Here is a 20,354-nt window from a genome sequence, read left to right as displayed (position 1 = left end):
TTTCATCTACATTATAGTGTGTTTAAAAAAAAAAACTGTATTAAATGTGTAAATACTGCCCATAAATTCCAAACATGGGGACTTACAGTAAAGTGTTCCCAAAATGGTTTAGCAGTTTCTCGAGATTCTCCTGTGTGCTGAGCTTGATAGGGATTTACGGTCTCTCGCAGGAGAAAAGCAACATCAGGATAACCAGGGGAAGTAAGCAGAGTGAGGCTGTCAGCCAGGTGGGCTGCAATAAAAAGGTTAGGCCTGTCAGACAAACAGGGGTGTGGAACAAAGCTGACACGTACTTGCAGCAGCACATCTGTCCCCTTCTATCGACATTGCTTTATCTTGAGCAGTAATAACATTTTATAGATCTGTTGACGGACTGTCCGTGGCAGTCATTACACACTGCTTCTCTCCCTTATCGCAGCCGGCTGAAATTGCATTAATGTTTGCTTTCTGTTCAGTGGGCATTATGGCCACAGGTTGCAGTGAGCCAGTGTCTTGCAAAAGCTAGTGATATGTTTTCCCTGATAGTGTGGAATCATTGCTGCCCGTGGAAGACTTCAAAAAACATCAAAGCTACGGCTTTGCATGGAACATTTATTTTTGTGGTGGCAGCTGTTGCTACAATCTTTAATAATGCTTTGGCACCACAAACACTCTGGCAGTAGACAAAAAAAAAAAAAAAAAACCCTCCTCTCCAAAAAGAGATAATATCTAATTGCACAATGATAATGTATTTCTCTGTCATCAACTGTTTGAGCCATATTGCATTGTTTGCTTCCCCAAATCTTTTCTTGAGTGTGAGGAATGGTAAATAATAAAGATGTCTCGCAGCGACAGGAAGCATAGTTGGATCCCCTCCTGAGCTTTGTTTACTTGAGTGACGACTTTAAAAAAACTACTTTTGTACTTTATTTTCATGGACATGGAAAGTAAATTTGGATTCCAGTGGCACTCTGTCTTGACCCGATATGTGGGCTGCAACCTCCCATCTTTTTTGGTGTGGGTATTGACAGGTGGGCCAGAGAGAAAAGCCACCTCCAGCTGTTCCAATTTCTCATCTCTGCTTCTGAAATAATGCTGCCGCGTTTCTGTAAGCTTGAAACTGAATTAATAATGTACAAAGTCAATAGGTCTCGGGATCCTATCCTCCAAGGTATCACCTTGGAATGACTTTGCTCGGGTATTGAGGTACCAAGTATGCAGGGAAATCCTACAAATTTACTGCTAGTGTTGGGACTATCTATCGTGTCATGCATGAGATTTGAGCTTCTTTATGAGGGGGGGGATGGCATGGCAGTTTCGAGGAAAATTAAATTACTATCCAACAGCATATGGACACTTTGTATTTGTTTCCTTTTTTAAAGGAAAGCCTTAAAGGGAACCAACTTCTTATACTTGGTAGCCTTTTTGTCACATTTCCTTTGCATTCATTATCCAAGCCTTTTGCGATCTCTGCTGAGAGACATTTCAATTTCAGTGTGTGTGTAAGCACTCGGAAATGAGATTGTTCTACGTCTGTTCTGTTTTGTGCAAACTAATAAAATATGCATCAGCTGGATGCTATTTGAAGACCCGCTGATCAATACACGTGCCTGTTTTCATGAGAATTCTCAGAGAAGCCTTGTCAATCTGTCAGAGATCATTAGCAAGGCTGGTGGTGTGAAAGATTGTGGCTCTGGTGGGAAAGAAAATCAAGTAGGCCTGACAATAACATCCCATTACCAATTTTCCATCAGTCTCGTTACCAAACTACCTGCTGTAAGGAAACCTACTCCGTAAGCACAAACTGGACATTTTCCATTTTTCACTGCACTAGACTAGCAGTTCTGTCTTTGATAAACACAAGGTTATCCTAGAAAAGAATATAAGCCTCTATGCATAATCCCCTAACCTGTATATCTCACAGCTGTTTGATGCCTTTCCAAATATTTTTTTTTTCTTCCTTTTATTGCAAGACAAACAACAGTGAGTCCATGACAATACAAAAGTTTAGTCAAAGAACAAGGGTATATAGCAAGGTGTGTGTGTGTGTGTGTGTGTGTGTGTGTGTGTGTGTGTGTGTGTGTGTGTGTGTGTGTGTGTGTGTGTGTGTGTGTGTGTGTGTGTGTGTGTGTGTGTGTGTGTGTGTGTGTGTGAGACTAGAAAGAATATAAAAGGTAGAGAGGAGAACGGGAGGTGGCAAGCTAAGGGAAAGTATGGGCAAGAAGTAAATATAATCAAATGGTAATACTTTTTTGCCGCTACCAATAATTATAATATTAACTTTACTACTATTACTACTACTGCCACCACTACTACTGGCAGGACGTCCGCCCCAGGGCACTGGGAGTGAACATGATCGGGAACCCCAGAATGTGTCAGCGGGGTCAGGCCTTCTGGGTCCACAGGATCATTGATACCTTTTGTAATTATTATTATGAGCATTATCTCCGCACCATTACTACCATGTTTCCATTGTTACTTTGTTTATTGTGATTTATGTTTATTTGCATTTTTTTTTTCATGTGACTAATATTGGGAGTGGCTTGATCTATTCCTAAACCACTCCCAGATCCTAAGTTTATTAGGGTTTGGCTTAGAGAAATAAGGTGACCCAGCCTTTCTTCCCCCATACTGCTTGCTCCAGAGAGATCTCTCAGAGTGATCTGAATCAGCACATATAACTGTTATCTCAACAAATACATAGTAAAAATAAGAGATTTATGTATTTTATTTATTTATTTACTTTTTTACCAGAAAGAGTTAGTAGATGGACAATGAACTGACATAGTGAAATATTAAGATGTGGAGGTCTATTTACCTTCAAAGTAGACAACTTAGGTTCACTTCCAAGTCAGTTCAGCTCCTTTTATTTTTATTAGCACAAGGTTCTCTCCTTCAGCATGACCAAAAGCTTCTTTTAACCTTTTAAATTGTTTGTCTTGCTGAAACCTGACATTATCCTATAACCAGCAGGTGGAAATGTCACATCCAATTTGTCCTTTTTCTGTGTAATTCGTATTTGTACAATGTTCACTTCACTTGCGGCTTGGAATAATCCAAACAAAATCCTGACTGACTACAGCTGGCCTCAGTTTATTGTTTTTAGTGCAACAACAGATTAGACAAAGTGGAATGAATGTCCATCCCCTGAGACAAACAAGGAGACAGGATGGAGAGTTAGCTCTTTTCCACCAACTGATGAACAATGTGGTTGGGAGATGTAGGTAGATATATAGATATATAAATAAAGAACATTTACCAATGTGTGCTACAATACTTTGATTGCCTTTTGTGATAATCTCACACACCTCTATGATGTTCAAAAAGCAGTTCATTACAGTGAAAATTCATACTTATTAAACATTTGACTTCCCCAATATCTCATGCACTTACATCTGCAACCTTAGAGGGCATTTTTATACCTAGTTTAGCCTGTATGCAAAACTACAGTTTTTGGATGTCTTGTATATAAATATAGATTTAAGTATTTTAAGTCTCTCTCATCTAACCTGTATGATACACAACAAGTACAATGTATGGGTTCCTGCTGTTGCTTTTGCAGCTAATGTACAGCCATGATGAATCAGGGCAATAATAATTGCAGTCAGGCCTATATTTACATACACGACTTCACTGCGGATACATTTTTTTATAGGTACAAGCTACTCATATATATCCCATGCATTGGCCTGATTCATTATGCATACTAGAATTGATACTGAAACCATAGCAGAAAATATCTGAAATGTTTACAGCCCTATTATGACCACGCAGTATGGCAGAGCCTGCTGCATCAGCAACAACCAACACACTGTCTAACTTGGCTACATTTTCAAAGCAGTTAATGTCACAATGAGAGATTTACACATTTGATAGTAGTCAGCTAGTCAATCAAGAACAAAGCCTTTGTGTCTCAAACATTGGATGTTATAAATATGCCAACAGGCCAATGCACAGTGTGGTGACTGAAAGCCAATTCATTTTGGCCTTGTCATGCTCCACACATGGCCTCTGTTTCAGAGATTGTGCTCATGTTATGCTTCTGTGTTGTGGCCGATTTAGATTGGATTAAAACCATGGACATGCCATGGTGATTTAGCTCTCTTCTTCCTACTGTTAAATTAAATCATCACACCCATTCACACACTGTCCAACAAAACCACACTCGTGTACTTTTGGCTACCAAGCAGCTCCACTGGAGCAGTCACAGATTCAATAAGTGTCTTGCTTTAGGGCACCACAATGTTACAGTAGGGGGGGGGCAGAATTTTCATCATGGGACATGGCAATGTAAACTTAAACTAGATTGTTGTGTGTCTGGCATGCAAATTACTTTGGTGCAGCAATGAGTAAATGCATATACATATAGCAGAGAACATGTGGGTGAATTGTTCTATGTCTGTGTCAGTAAAGTAGTCATTTTCTAATCACCTTTTCAGACTTTTCCTGCTTTGGAGATTCCAAAAATAAAAAGGAAAAGGTAATTCAAAAGTTCACAATTGTTCTTCATTAAAACTACATTTGGATGCTAGCTGGAGACTGCACCTTCTTGTGTTGCTTTGGTTGTGTCTTAACATGAGATAACTTTTGATTGTTCTTGGTTGGAAGTAGGTGAAAAGCTTTCACAACCTGCCACATTCCAGCTGGTGGATGTTTATCAAAAGCACCTTGTACATCCTGAGTACTTACATTTTATTTATATACATGGATCCAGTGGGAATGGAACTTCTAACCTTGCTTTTGGCATTCAATGTTAATGCTGTGCTCTTTTCTTATTTTGTTTCATGATGTCTTTCTTTTTCAAAAGTCCTTGATTAGACTGAAGTGCCTCTCTTGATTCTCTTTCTGTACTTAACATATTTGTAAATGATATATGGTAGCCGTTATATGCTAATGGTATCTTTCTTTTTTTCTTTGGCTAGATGCAGTTAAGTGTCTGTGTGTCTGCTGCCTGAGTGAAAACACTGGTCAATTGGGCAGCTCAATTACTGTCTGGCTGGGTGTCTTTCTCAATATACTGTAGCAGTGAGGGGGGAAACGCTGGCTCATTATGCTTCCCACAAAACTCTACTAACTGACAGTATGCCTACTGAAAAGCTCTCATTTATGGACATTGGAGAATTATCAAAGCAAATTTCATCAGGGGCCAGATTTACAGTACTGTTTAAACGATGCATACACACAAAAACCACGCATACGCCTTTTCCTACACGTAATCTGGTATTTATAAAGGAAGACTGTGTGGTGAGACTGTAAGATATACTTCGGGCAAGCATACACAGTTTTATCTGCGATAGTTGCAGGTGATATAATAAGGATGAGATTGAATATAAGTTGAGATAAGAGTAACATAGTTAGGTTGTTTGTCAATTTCACTGATTAAGTCATTATTTTTGCAGTCTACACACCGTTCTGTAAAATGACAATCAAGGTATCAGGGTGCATTTATAAACATAATTACATTTTTTTTAATTAGTGAATTTCATCATTCTTTTATTTATCATTCGACCCATCATCTTCCTTTTTAATGATTTTTTCATTTGATGGTGAATTCAGAAGAATTCAGCAGTTCTTCCGTGACCCTGCTGACACACAAACAAACCAACCAACATAGAAAAAAAACGAAAACATAACCTTCTTAGTTGAGACAATGGCGTGGACGCTACAAATAGTCACAGCCGTGTGTAATGACGGCTGTTTTGTCCCCATTAGATAACCTCGCCGATGCAACCACATATCGGTGAAATCACACTTTGTTTGCTGTATTTGTCATTGACAGGTGTTAAGTATCGAAATCTTATTCCATTGTTGAGCTGCGTGCAGCGCTTTGATTGTCTTAGACCCTCCATGTCCTTATCTCTCTGACACATTCGGACCCGTCTGTGAATAGCCCTGCGGCCGCCTCCTCTCTGTGCACACGTTGACTGATTGACCACAGGAAGCCTCTGGCTTTACTGTATATCTACGGTAATGGTTTTCAGAGTTCACCTGAAACTCCCAACCACAAGTAAGTCTGTTTCTCTCTCTGCCTAGCATTAGCTTAGGTTAGCGCTTGTTACAGCCATCCTCTACACAACGTCAGAAAAGTTAACTTTTGTCTATATCGACGACATTTAATTTCCGGGATTGTTCAGGTGCTGCTGGAAATTCCGCCAGATGTCCTTTACCTTCCATTTTTTTTGTGTTGGCATTTTCAACTCCGGTGGATTTCTGAGGACTATGGTTAACTGCTCCTCAGATCTCTGCAGGGTAAATCCAGACAGCTAGCTAGACTATCTGTCCAAGCTGAGTTTTCTGTTGTGCGACTAAAACAACCTTTGAACGTACACGTTCCACCAAAACAAGTTCCTTCCCGAGGCTATTTTGCAGAGGCACCCTTGCTCCATCTGGCGCTTAGCAACACCCAAGACGATTGTGATTGGTTTAAAGAAATGCCAATAAACCAGAACATGTTTTTTTTCCTTCCCGGAATGCTGTGTGGACTAGCCAGACCCTCTCTACAGTGCTGTGGTGGAAGGTCTGGCAATGCGACGCAAAGTTAACTTTAACCAGCTCTGTTCTATGTGAAGAAACAACGGCACAGAGAAACAGACTTAACATACCTGCTGTCTGGAAATTCCAGGTGAATACACTGAAGACATTACCGTATGCTGGCTGTGTGATGATCAGCGGGCTGTGGGATCACATGTAAATCACGCTCTTCTCCACTCAAACCACTCATTAAAAAACACATCGGAATTCATAACGCTCACCTGTCAACCATTTCCACGAAACATTGAATGTGATGATGAGACAAGGAAAGCTGCCAATCTCGATGGACCTTGATGGGCCCCATTCATGGAGGAAGTACATTATGGGTTATCAAATGAAATGACTCCCCTACTCACTGAACAATTACAGCACAAATACTGTATAACACAGTATGACAATTGGACGAGTGCCTGATTGAATTTAGAACTTAAATGTAATTTCTTTTCAGTTGTAATTTTCATCGAAGGTTTATAATTGAAAATGCGAATATAGTGATTGTGTGTCATAAGGGGCAAACCTTTATGACTGCTCAATTGAGAATTCTTACAAAGGCATAAAGAATAGAAGACACTCACTCAAGTAGAGAAAATTGCTTTAAATGTGATGTGAGCGAGAGAGAGACTTGGGTATTTTTCTTTTTTTTTTGCTTTTGTCTTTGTTTTCTTTCTTACATTTGACACTAGCAATTTTACTGTATATTGATATACTGTTGTTGCTTTCCTATTTTTATTTTTTATATATATATATATATATATATATATATATATATATATATATATATATTTACTCAATGAATTGTATGTATTTATTCTCACATTATTATCCTTGATGCTTTGGCAATATTGTTATTTCTGACATTCATGCCAATGAGAGCAAAGCTTTTCTTCATGGTATCAAACTTTTTATATATGCTTAATAGCACAAAACTGCAGCAAAATGGAATCAACTGTCTCCCAAAACAACCTTCTAAACTCTACTGCAACATACAAGCACTAGCAGATATCCTGGGAGATTAGTTGGTCATTAGCAGTGAGTGGCTCTGGGCATTAGATTCAAACGGTCTACAAAACGCTGCTTTTACTCGACCAGGCTGGCTCAAATTGACTTTTGACTGAGTGAAACCGCTACTGTGTGAGCTGATATGATTTTCTGTCCGCCCTCACAGTGATTAAAAGAAGGATGTATTGCTTAGCCCTTCACAATCTACTCTATCCCCAGACTTGTCTATTCCTTTTAGGTAATGCCCTCCACTGTCTGATTGCCCAGATACAAATTTTAATCAAAAGAAAATTTACGTTCAACATTTTACGTTTGTATTTATTGGTATGGCACATTTGTTGCGGTTTGTTTGTGTGTGTTTTCTGTTTCTGTGCAGGAAAAATAAGTAGTACATAGCCACAGGTGCATTAGTCATTAAGATGTTTGGCTTTCGTCCCATGGATTTATCTCGACAGCAAGGACGAGAAGGACTGAGCGCATGCACTGAATGATTGGCAGAGCTAGTGACAATTAAACCGTAGCTGTTAAGCAAAAATGAGGATTTGGATCATGAGAGATGTCCGCTAATGTCCCTGTGCGTGTCACTCTTGCTTCTGTCTGATGTGCCCTCCAGGCTTAAATGGACAAGCTTTGCTCGCAACCGTGCCGACTGCAGTGGGCAATTATGCTATCGCAGCTCCATCTCTCCTGTATTTTAGTGCTATCTTTTAATTGGAGGAACGGGGGAGTCATTTTATACCAAGGATGAAGGTGATGTTTTACCTGCCTTCAGCTTGCTGAGAATGGAGTGGGAAAGAATAAGGATCTCTAGCTGCCTCTGTAATACGATTTCACCCCTAGGCCACAATTTTAATAGTCAGGGATAGCTCTCCCATTGAGGTTACTTTCATTTCACAGGGATGGCGCGTCTTTTGTGCTGGCCTTGCACAATGGGGATGTGAGATTTTTCAGCTTTGTCATTAACGGCCCTGTATGTAAAAATTACCATCACGTTTCTGGAAGGGTTGCATTCATCATATCTGCAAAAGCGGTTGAGTCCAGCCCTATGTGAGCTTTTTTTTTTTTTCAATGAACGAAGGATAACATACACTACGTGAACGATAGAATCAGGTTACAGGTTTCTCTTCTGTCCTTACTTGCAGAATGAAAATGACCAAGAATTAACAGCAAATCATATTCAATTTGATTGTGCTGGCAAATGACATGATACATTATGCATAACTTTTTAATTGGCTGGCGGATGGTGGTTGGGGGATTTCTTTTGAGACGTGAAAGGTGAGGTCATGGCGTGTCTTGCAGAGGCAGTGCTGGATGGTTTCCAGAGGTCACATAGCTGAACACTAGGAGATGGCTACCTGCTGGGCTGACTCTCTCCTCCAAACCTCTTCCACTGCTCCCCACCCCCCTCTCACCCTACGCTGCCTCTTGATAGCAGCCAGTTTACCCTCAGGCCAATAAGCGGGACATTTACCACATGGTCATGCAGCTTTGATTCTCTTTTTGTATAAATAGTCTTAATATAGTCGCCCTCCTTACAATGAAGGTGTTAGAGAAAGGACATGCTTTTGACCTTAATTTGTTATCCTACAAATACTTTAAAGGGAAAGGCCAAGCTACCTCTGACTAAATGCCGGCATCGTTGCACCTTTTGAAATGTAAGCAATTGTTATCCAAATGAAAGGGAAATGTGTTAGTTACTTTCTTTAAATGTAGAATAACATGGAAAATAGACGTAATGTTCTCATATTTCCACACAAAACAGTTAGTTGCAGCAGGATTTACTGTCAACAGGGAGTTGATTTAGGAGTTCAAAAGTAGGCATAACAAAGACACGAGGATCCATCATCTCATGGAAGACGTTGATGTGGCAACGCCGAATGGGCACCTCAGATCCACTCACTAATCTGGTTAGACTAAAGGTAGACCTGCAGTTTTGCATGACTAGCTTCACATGATTACACTAGCTGGATCTTCCAAAAAGTAATTTGCTGTTCATGCCCACAACTAGAATGTGTTTGATTTTCTTATGTTACTCTGATAAGGGTGATAATTTGCCATACAATGGTAGGTAGCAGAACAATATATCCAAGGATTTTAGGTGAAAACCAAGGCATTTTTTTAATTTCACTGGCCTCTAAAGTACAAACTAAGTTTGTAGTTTTGAAGTGAAAGAGTTGTGTAACGGCTTTAAAATATATATAACAACCTTTGGCTCTCGTCGGCCTGGTGAACTTTCCTAAGAGCCAATGGATGTGATTACAGAGATTTGGTACATCACTGTAATGGGCCATTACAAACTATTGCAAAAGCTTTTGTGTAGAAACAAGTCATAAAATCAGCTGCAATAAATTGCAATTAAGAGAGCTTTTTAAATGACTTCTTACCAATGCTCATAAGATCCATGTTGAAAACTAAATCAAAAGATGTTTATAAAATGTCTCACCTGCAGTGAGAAGCTGTATGTTTTAGGACCATCCTGTTGTACAGAATTAGGGCTAATTCAATTGTGAGGAAACAAGAGAGGTTTCTTAGATAAGGCTAAAGTAAATTAGCTTGTGTCTAGCAAAGTTTGGCAGAAAGCGTAATTAAAGCTGATAACACACGACTTGTCGATGAGAAGTCTTGAATAAAGAGTTAATGATCATTGAAATTTAGACATAATTACTTGGAGATTACCAATTAATCACTCTCATAGACTTATATGTGCACCAATAAAGGCCCAAATTAGTGCGGTCGTTATAAATAGCCAATATACAACCTAACCTAACTTGACTTTATGTAGTGGTAATAAGGTGTAACAAATTTCTTTGTGCATCCTTTTTGGACAGGTTTAAAAGTGTTTAATCACTGCATGTTTTATGATTTGCTGAATAGTATGAATGAATGAAGGGAATTAAGTTGTCTGAATTGGAAATAATAAACTGTACCTAGATCATGTGCGCACAGATGCTAATGGCAGAAAAAAATGTAAAAATATTTCTGAAACTCTGCCAGCTTTCAAAACCTTTAAGTCAATTTTTTTTTTAGATACATCTGTGGTGTGATTTTGAATTGAGACACTTAAGAAGTTGCAACATCTGTCTCATATGCCTCAGGCATCCCTAGACTTAAGTGGGCTGTTGATGCTATTAAAGTGTTGAAGGCCAAGTGCTTTTACAGGAAAACTCCGAAATGCCTATGTTGTCCTCAACTTCCTTTTGGAAAACAGACTCGCAGCCTACATTTGCATCAATAGAGCCATTATCCGAGGTAATGGTTAGCTTTGCTTTATTAGTATTCCTGCCTCCATGCTGCAGAACATGCCTCATCTGCATTACATTACATCAGTCACTCCAATTGTTAACCTCAAACCCAATCCTTCTCAATGTTACTGTACCATTTTGTCTATTATGTAATAATTGCAACAGCACTTTGTGCCCCTTCATATTTTCAAAGAATCTTTTTTAACAGTAGTTTCAAGATGGACCATGTACTGTATGCTGATAGAAAGTTTTTGGTGAGTGTTAATGAATGACAACAGAGTGAAGTGTCTTCGGCATGCGTCCTCAAGCAGCTCACCCAATGCAGTAAAAACTCAGATTAAGAGTCATGCCTGCATGGTTGAAATGCCCTCAGTAATGTGACTATAATGGGAGTACACACATCCTGAAGCTTAATCCAACTAGAAGTATAATTACATTAACATAATCAGTTTGTCCATGTTTACATGGACCTCATCTTTTTCACATCACTGCATTCATCACGTTCTGATTGGATTATCTGTGTGCATGTAGACCAATGTCAAGTTTAAAGTGGATTGTCAAAACTCGACTGACAGGTCACCAATTTGATCTTTTTGTTTGTTTTTTGTTTTGTTTCCTTTTTGGCTACCTGTTTTGTGTCTGACATGGCCTCCCTAATATATCTTGTAGTCATGAATATCAAAGATGCATTTGAATGAAGTTTGTCTGCAGCAAGGTGTTTTCTTATATTCTTAATATATTTCATATATTATTGAAAAAGATGAGTACTGTAGATACAAAAAGCCTTGTCAGATATTGGTTGCTTTGATAAAAGCGCTGTCCGTGGTGCTGATGCTTAGCATCGTAGTTGCAGTGCACAAGCATGGGAGGATTTAACGCATTCTGTGGCAGCAGTTTTTCTATGTGATTTATTTCCTCATGTAAAAGAAATACCAATTCATAACATAAACAATTCATTACATTGTCTGAGTGAGTTACTAAGTTTTACCAAGCAGGTTTCACCTTGCCTTGTAAAGCTTTCATAACATCTAAACCTTCAGATGTTGAATTGAATTTTATCTTGGGACCTTTTTTTTTAACTAAGAAATAATGGCTTTGAGGCCTATTTCTATTGATGCTCACAGTACTAATGAGTCTCTTAAAAGCCAACACATGGCCTGCCCCCTTTGCCAACTGCTGCATAAACGGTGGACATGATGAAGGATGTTGTGCCAAGGTGCAACTGTTGTTACCTTCCCACCTGCTAGTGACATAGGTTCCCCCCTCACTCTTTTGAAGCAATGCGTGATGGAAAGACCATCTGATGATCTTGGAAGGGTTTACACAGCACACATTTCTGAGGCAATCTCTGAATTATACACACATGAGATGGAGGGAGGGAGAGAAGCTGGTTGTTAATAGTGCTTCATGCAATAATACCATCTATCCTTTTGTCTGTTATATGGCGAAAAAGCAATTTAATGCTGTTAGTTTGAGTGGCCCTTATTAGAGTCCACTTCTCTCCACTGTAACATCAAGTGGTAATGCTGTTTGTCCATCACTCTCATATATATGGCAATATAGCCTCCATATCGCTATACGTCTTGTTATGGAGCTGCAAGTGCAAGTATTGGATACCTGATATGTTTGTATTCAGTTCTGTCACAGAATCATAGTAATGGGTGATTTCTAAGGCTGAGCAGGAAAATTTTTGCTGCTATCATCTCCGATCAAAAAGATTGGTATTTTTAATGCAGCAAACATCGAGATTGCACTGTAGCAATTCTGGAGACAGTGTGATATCAGATTATTGGGAAGCTGAGAGCGTGGGTGCTTGTTTGTGGAGCAGTGATTAGTGCTGATGCACACAGGGAGGCCAGGATGAAACATTTATGCCCAAAGCAGCCTCTGAGACCCAGCTAGCCTGCAGCCACACCCGCGAGGCACCAGTGCAATCCTTTCAATATACCCGGGAGAATCGCTAAGAGGTGTGACAACTTTATTCTTCTTAAATGCGGCTACAAAGGGACTTTGAGTGCAACCGTTGGTCTTCAATAAAAGGAAATGATCCAATCCAGTAATGGAAAGATATATTTTTCAATGACTACTTCTGTCTGCCCATTAATCACACCATATGCCAAAACCAAGTGCAGTAATACTGTGCATTAGGAAATGTGTTAGGACATAACTACCTAATCCCTTGTGTTACACTATTGATATTGGAGCTATTGAGGTCATGGACTGCAGATTATTTTCAATATTGTGGCTCAATTTCTTGAAAACTATGAATAACTGAACAAAATGGGTAAGGATGAATCCCCTTGACCCTCATTCTTACTCATAATAGTTTTGCAATTCCTGTTTTAGTCTCATACACTATTTTCCAACTTCTTACATTTTTTTTAAATACCTCAATGGTAAAATATGTATGTCTAAAAGCACATTTATTGTCTGTATCTACAACATCAGAGTAACTCTTTTTGTCATCTCCACAACATAACCCTGTGGCAGGGATTGATTGCTGCTCTGCTGATTCCTAAGGACCCACTGGGCTGTGCAAATGCCTTTTTGACGTGGGGTGCATTTTTATTCCGTCAACTAAAACCTAAGGCAGCATTACCATGAACTAAATTACAGGCACAATACTATAGTCGTAGAAACCAACCTGCATATTTTAGGCTTTTGGGTGCAGTTCTCAATGTTAGGCTTAGCTCACTGCCTGACTACCTAAATGGCAAGTGTTGCCTGATGGATGCAGACAGCAAACACTAGGGTGATTGTGCTTAAATGTCTTTTTTTTTTTTTTTGGCACTATGTTTTATTTTGACAGTATTGAATAAGATATTTTTTTGAAGAGAAAAAAAAAAAAAAGGTGAAATTGAGTTTCATTAAAGGCTGGATTCCTAAGGAAAATCATTTTATAGGCTAGATCCAGCCGTGCGTAGGGAGAAATAACTTGTCTAGCTCTCCACACCAGGGGGTGAAGTTGTAAAGAGCTGCTGTTTGAGCTAACACACTGAGACCTGACCTGCATTCTGCCCACATCTGATGAGTTTATCCTACACTATCTCGGGATAGGATACTGGCTGTTGCGTTGGCACATCACTTTATTTTGCAATGGCTGGGTGAGCACTGTCATGCACCACAGTTGGGTGTCCCTGCATCTGTGGATGGCCATGACAAAATCACCTGAATAGCAACACGTTAAAGATAACTCTAATCATCAAGAACAAAACTACACTACTACAGAGATAACAAAAAGAGCCATGTTTACAAATGCTGTTCTTGTTAGGTCCCTTTTAGCGTTCTCATAAGCTTAACTGACCTTTAGGTGATACTAATCATCTGTAGCTAATTACTGGTCTACCTGTGTAAACAATGTATTTCCCCATACTGCATTATAAACATTAATCATCAAACAAGCAAGGAGTTATAATAAATTAGATAACAATAATTAGACTTTGACACTCTTAGCATTGTTAATTATCAAAGGTGATTTTTTTTCTAAACAGATGAGGGTGTCTGGAGCTTTCAACATGTGTCTGTGTAGTACTTTTAAGAAACTTCAGAGTTGAGATAAGCTGATAATACTTATTCAAATCAGATTGGATGTATCTCCTCATCACTAATATGCACTACATTATGTAGTTCATGGCAAAGGGTCAACTCACATAATTCACAGAAAAACCTTAGCCCCATTTTAATGTATTATTATCGTTATACCATACTGTACATTGGAAGAAAGCAGCCGATTTTCCATTAAAATAAAATAAGTTTTTTAAAAACCTTTTTAAAGGCAGTGTATCAAAACTTGCCTCTGTACTTAAGATTTTCCTGAATCTGCTCTGCTGACAACTGCAGAAGTTGCGTGCATTGTCGTGGACACAAGCAACTACTTTTCTGGAATGCTGGCTTATCCGTGTGACCGACACAAGTCCCCAAAGAACATGTTCAAATTATTGTTTTATTAAACGTTTTTAACGGTTTAACTGATATTATTAATCAGTCAAAATTCATATTGTCAGTTAATCAATTACATCCCTAGCTCTGTGACTCAAAAAGTATTGATGTAGTGTAAAAACGGGGGTTCAGGTGGCTCAATAGTGTTTTAAGCCCCCAACGTCTTCTTCCAGACAGCACTGCGACCATTGACTTCAAGGCACCTAACCCTATAAAACATAACCATAACCGTTGCCTAATCCTGGTGCCTTCCAGGCAGCGCTGCCTGGAAGGAGACGTTGAGGGCTTAATACACAGATAAACGTTCAGGTGTCTAGCCATGAGGGTATAGTTTCACTTTAATGTGATGAGAAGAAATATGCTAATTTAAGATTTATTTCTGTAAGTTTACTTACTGCTCCATTGATCTCATCCACCCTAGTCCCCATTTGTCTGTCACTTGTTCATGGATGTAGCTGACTATGTAGGAAGACAACTTTCCCTCCGTAACCCCACCAACACAGCTCTAACTGGTAGACAATTTCTCCATGCGTGGGAAATAACCATCGATGGGCACCACACCAGACCAGGGGCTAGGGCACAACATTCTGGATTCTTTAAATGCCTTCATTTTCAGTAAGCTGGTATTTGTGACAGCCCAAGCTACTGTAACGCATACACTATTTCAATGAACTGCTTACATCCAGTATACTTTGTCACCACTCCAGTCCATCTCATTCACTTTTGAGCACTCTCTCCTTACATTCCGTTTCAGTCGTACGGAGTTGTGGAATAGACGCAGACAGCAGAGAAAGCAATGAAATGCTATTTCCTTTTGACTTTCAAAGCGAAATCTGAAATAGATAAACTGTTGTCATGACTGAGCACATACTATATGAAAAAAAAAACGTGGGCTCACCAAAACTCAACCATGTTTTGCATCCTGCAGCTGCATTGGAATTGTGTGGATTTTACTGACACGTGATGTGATTTCTATATAACGATGGCCAAAGTACATTTTACCAAAAACATGCATTTCAAGGCAACTGAAAGTAGATGGCACTTCTCATCCTTAATGTTATGTTACACATATAATATGTAATATTCTGCCATTAAAGGTCTCTTAATTGACACTGTGAATGTAAAGAACGACGGTAGATGGCGGTGATCGTGGAAAATAATGTTCACGGAGAAGTTAATCTATTCTAGTTGTATTCACATTAAGTATTGTAACATTTATTCATGACATTCTAATGATATATCGGTTTTTCCTACATAATCACTTAGATTCTATTTGTGGTGGTAACTGACAGATAATCAAGCTTTCATTAGCCAGCAGTTAAAGCAATGATATCACAATATAGTCCACATGTATGTTTCCCCTGCCAGATGTGTTTAGCACCGGGGGTTAAGGTTTGTTGGTTTGTTGTCCTCCCTGCCGCTGGGACTTACTTCACCGGTGCGGGGGCAAGCTGGTGCAGCAGCTCCAGGGCGGACCAGATACATTGGTTGCCCACTGTTGAGGCTCATTTTTGGCCAGACGCAGGTGCCTGAGGTCTGATATGGTCTGTTCTCTACAGATCATTAAACTTGAAGTCTGTGTTATTTATTAAAATTAGATTTATCTGGGTTTGAACATTGTTGGAAACGTTTGGGATAATGTTAGTACAAAACTAAAAATGTATAATAGGAATAGTGATTTCTAGATCTTAATTCAGAAATTTGACACATTATATCTTTAACAACTTAGAATAAAACTCCCCCAACAGATCTGTTTTCACATCAGAAGACTAGGGTCCAGTAGAACTTTTGCCAAGTAGGCAAGTGGTCCAGATGGAAAGGCATTAGCAGATGGTGGATGCTAGTGGAGAGGAACAGGTCACAGATGGGGAAGGGAGTCTTTCAGTCTTTGGAGCTATTCTTCCAGCAGAGGTTGAACCATAGCGCTGCTAAATCTTTACTAAGCGCTGTGACTTTTATTTGTTTAATATTTTGGTTGGTTGTTTGTTTGGGTAAGAAACCCCTTAAAATCATTACCTTCAAGGACCCTGGCTAAACCAGGGAATAGCAGTTAATGACCTTCTGCAGATGCTCCAGATGTTTTGTGACAGATGGGCCGTCTTGTTGCACATGTGGGAGGTGATCTGCATTCCTACGGTAAAACAGGTGACATGCTCACAAAAATGGCATTGTAGTACTCTGTGGTCTCCTGCCTGGGAGCCACACTGCCAATACAGTTGCTTGCTATTCCCTGCCCCATGGTAATGGATGGATGTAATTACAAATTGCAAAAGAGTAATACACAATCTGTATGTTTTAGTTCATATGAGTATCTCACACTCATACTTGTCAACCAAACAAGAGAGACCAGAGAGCGTTGAATGTTGAGTGTATAAATATTCCATTTGGAGTTGTTTGCTGTTGGTGATGTCTGTGTGGGGCCATTTCAATGGAGAACGTCACTTGATTAGAACCATTCATCAAGTCGGTGTGGAGTGGATAGGGATGATTACCAAACTGGGCAGTGTGTTTTGTCTCAACCACTCTCTCAACAATCTTCACATTTGACAGACCTGCTTCACCAACCCCATCGCTCATGCCGTGCAAAACTGTCCAAACGAGTCATTTAGCGGTGAATTGGAGTCCCTTTTAGCCCATGAAAACATTCAAACTAATTTCTTGTTAGGCACCACAACAATTACTCTCACAGTGTCACTTTAGTTTCAGCACTTTGAGTTTTCTCGCAGGACAAGCACCGTTGGAGATTAACTAAAACATGCAGAATATATTAATTCTAGACCTCTATCATTCCATTTCCATCCATCCCTCTGAGGATGCTCACAGCTAATTTGCCCTTGAAGCTACATTTTTCTTGTTAAGACTGGAGGGCTTTTCTTTCATCTCAGCCTCTCCTCTACTGCACATGTTGAGTATGTCAGATGTATGTGCAGTGAAAGGCCAAATGGAGCTTTGCATTGAGAGAAAATTGCATAAGCAGTCATATTATTACGCAGGAAAGCATTATATTGTATTCCAAGGATTGGCTGCTATGTTTGGCTAAGATCTGCCATCAGGTAAAAGCAACAGCCGAGATATTTCTGCTTGAGTTTTGCAGAAAATGTCTCTTCAAAGTTAGAAGAGCAGATAGAAGTGCATTCAGAAAAGACGGGGTTACCTTTCAATACTCACCTGTTAGAAGGGTCATTCAGAAGTGTGTGATGCTGACAGAGGAAATCTAGATTATCTTGTAAACCATGACTAGCTGTGGAAACACAAATCTATTGGAAATATCCGAGCTACAGTACTATCTCTATGATAAACCTTAGGCTGTATGATAATATTCAAGGCCCTGAATTGAGTAAGAATTGTATAACATAAAGCTTTAAAACCAACAAAAACAACTTTATTACCATAGCTCAGAGCTGAAGCTTCTCAATCATGTAGCATGCAGGGGGAAAACTGTGTAACAAGAATCAATTTAATTTGTCTTCAGCCACAGTGGGTCCACAACTATGTTATCATATATCACAGCACTACTTGAACTGATCTTGCATTAAATTACTATAATGCCAATTATTTTCATTCAAATGTACTTTGTGTTACTCTACATTAGGGTGTGGTATTGATTTCAGACACAATGTCATGGGTTCTTCAACCAATATATGAATAAATAAAATAAAGTAAAAACTGATTGTGCTTTCCATAGTAATGGGAGCCTATTAACATTATAAATGTGATGGAAATTGGTGCTATATTATTGCACTAACTCAATTTAAATTTCACAACGGGAGACCTACTTAATGACAATTAAAGTTCAGTTTGCATTTTTGCAAAGAACACTGTCCTCAACTGTTATATCTTTGAAGTTCAATGCCGTCTTTTGAGAAGATAATAATCACACATTATCTGTAAATAAAAAAAACAAGACTGAAACATTAAAAAAAACTACTCTGTGTGTCTTCCACTATTGTGCAGCTAAATCCGCTCAAGGGACAGCAAAGTGATACAAATTAACATTTCAACACGTTCGACTCTGAGGGAGATGCAGCAGTGTCAAAAATTCTGTTAGTATGTTAGTTTCCCCCCTGAAAATCACAATAAAGTCAAACATGCAGAGGAGGTCAAAGTAGTTTTTCAGCCTGTAACCTTATAGCCAAAACAGAGGGCGATAAAGTCCATTAAGCACTCTCTTCTGCTCATAAAGCATACTGCTGTGAGCGCACAGTAATGATTGAAGGCAAACTACATGAGCATACCAATTTTCTTTCTCTGAGCTTTTCTCATCTGAAAGGTGGCTGAGCAGTAAGAGGGCACCGTATAGAGAGATGCAAAAGTGTACATTACGCCCCTTGCTTTCCGTCACCAATTAACACCATGCCACAGTGTTTTAAAAGTGTGTAAATAAACAATCCAATCCAGCAGCAAACATACAGAAACATCAACTGATCTAGCTGTGCTATATTTTTTTTCTGGTTAGGGATCAGCGTTTCTGCCACATTTGCACAAAGTCATTTGTAAATCTGTTACTTTGTCAAACTCAAAGTAGCCTAACTGTTGCTCTAACAAAATGTTAGCATACAAGAATATTAACCACTGGGCGGGTGGGTTGTACTTCTCTTGCTGCTTTCATAATATAATTCTGTATTTTTGAAACACTTAAAACAAGTGGAAGTAAACCAATGAATCCAAGCACAACGGTTCACTCACTATCGTTCAAAGAATTAAATAGCATCCTACTTTCTTTATTCCTTCCTGCCTAAATTAAAGCTTGGCTGTAAGCTCAAAACATACTACTTGTTGTAAATACTGGGTGTATTTGACTATTTTTGTTGCCTCTCTGAACCCATGTAATGTGTAAGATTAAGCTGAGGTTCACAGAAAAAAAGCAGTGGTGCATTTCTTTAAACGCTGGTAATATTTCTGCTCTGTGCTGTGGACGCTAAGAATCTGTGACAAGTGGCATTTGGCCTCTGCTCCTCAGAGTGTGGCGAGAGATGCCAGGTGGGAAAACATTTTGGGCGGGGGAGAACGGAAACTAAAGTCACCTTGCCTAGGGGCCAAACTTGTGCTGTTTCTGGAGTAACTTGGTGTTGGTGCTGAGAGCCAGTGACTCATGCTGGCCCAAGGCCACTAGTGTCTATCACCTTCAGATGGCCATTGGCCCATTGGTGGAGAGACACTTTGACTGCTAGTGCTCCAGGCTCGGCCTCATATACAGAGCAGGTGGCGGGAACATGCTGCCAACAGGGACGTCTTTTTTTTTTTTTTTGGCATCAGTCTCTAATGAACATGCAAATCTTATCAGAATATTTCTACTCTGCATTGAGGAGATTCACTGAACTGATTTTTAATTACAGATAGGTGTTTGAGACATTGGAGGCCTTATAGCAGAGTGACAATTCTCTCCTTATTAACTCTTGACTTATTACTAACAGATGGTAACCTGGCTGAAAACTGGAGAAAAAAATGAACAAAAGAAACCTGGTTCAGAGCATCAGTTGCAATGTGCAGCAATGTAGAAAATTGTTTTCGACTAGTCTCGCATTGCCAGGCCTTCCTCCACAGAGCTGCGGAGGAGGATCTGGCTAGTCCACACAGCCTTCCTGGATGGAAGAAAAACGTGCTCCGGTTTATTTGCATTTCTTTAAACCAATTAAAATCGTCTTGGGTGGCGCTAAATGCCGC

Source organism: Perca flavescens, chromosome 11 (genome assembly GCF_004354835.1).
Source record: "Perca flavescens isolate YP-PL-M2 chromosome 11, PFLA_1.0, whole genome shotgun sequence".
In the NCBI taxonomy this organism is placed as follows: Eukaryota; Metazoa; Chordata; class Actinopteri; order Perciformes; family Percidae; genus Perca; species Perca flavescens.
Note: the sequence above shows the minus strand (reverse complement) of the source record.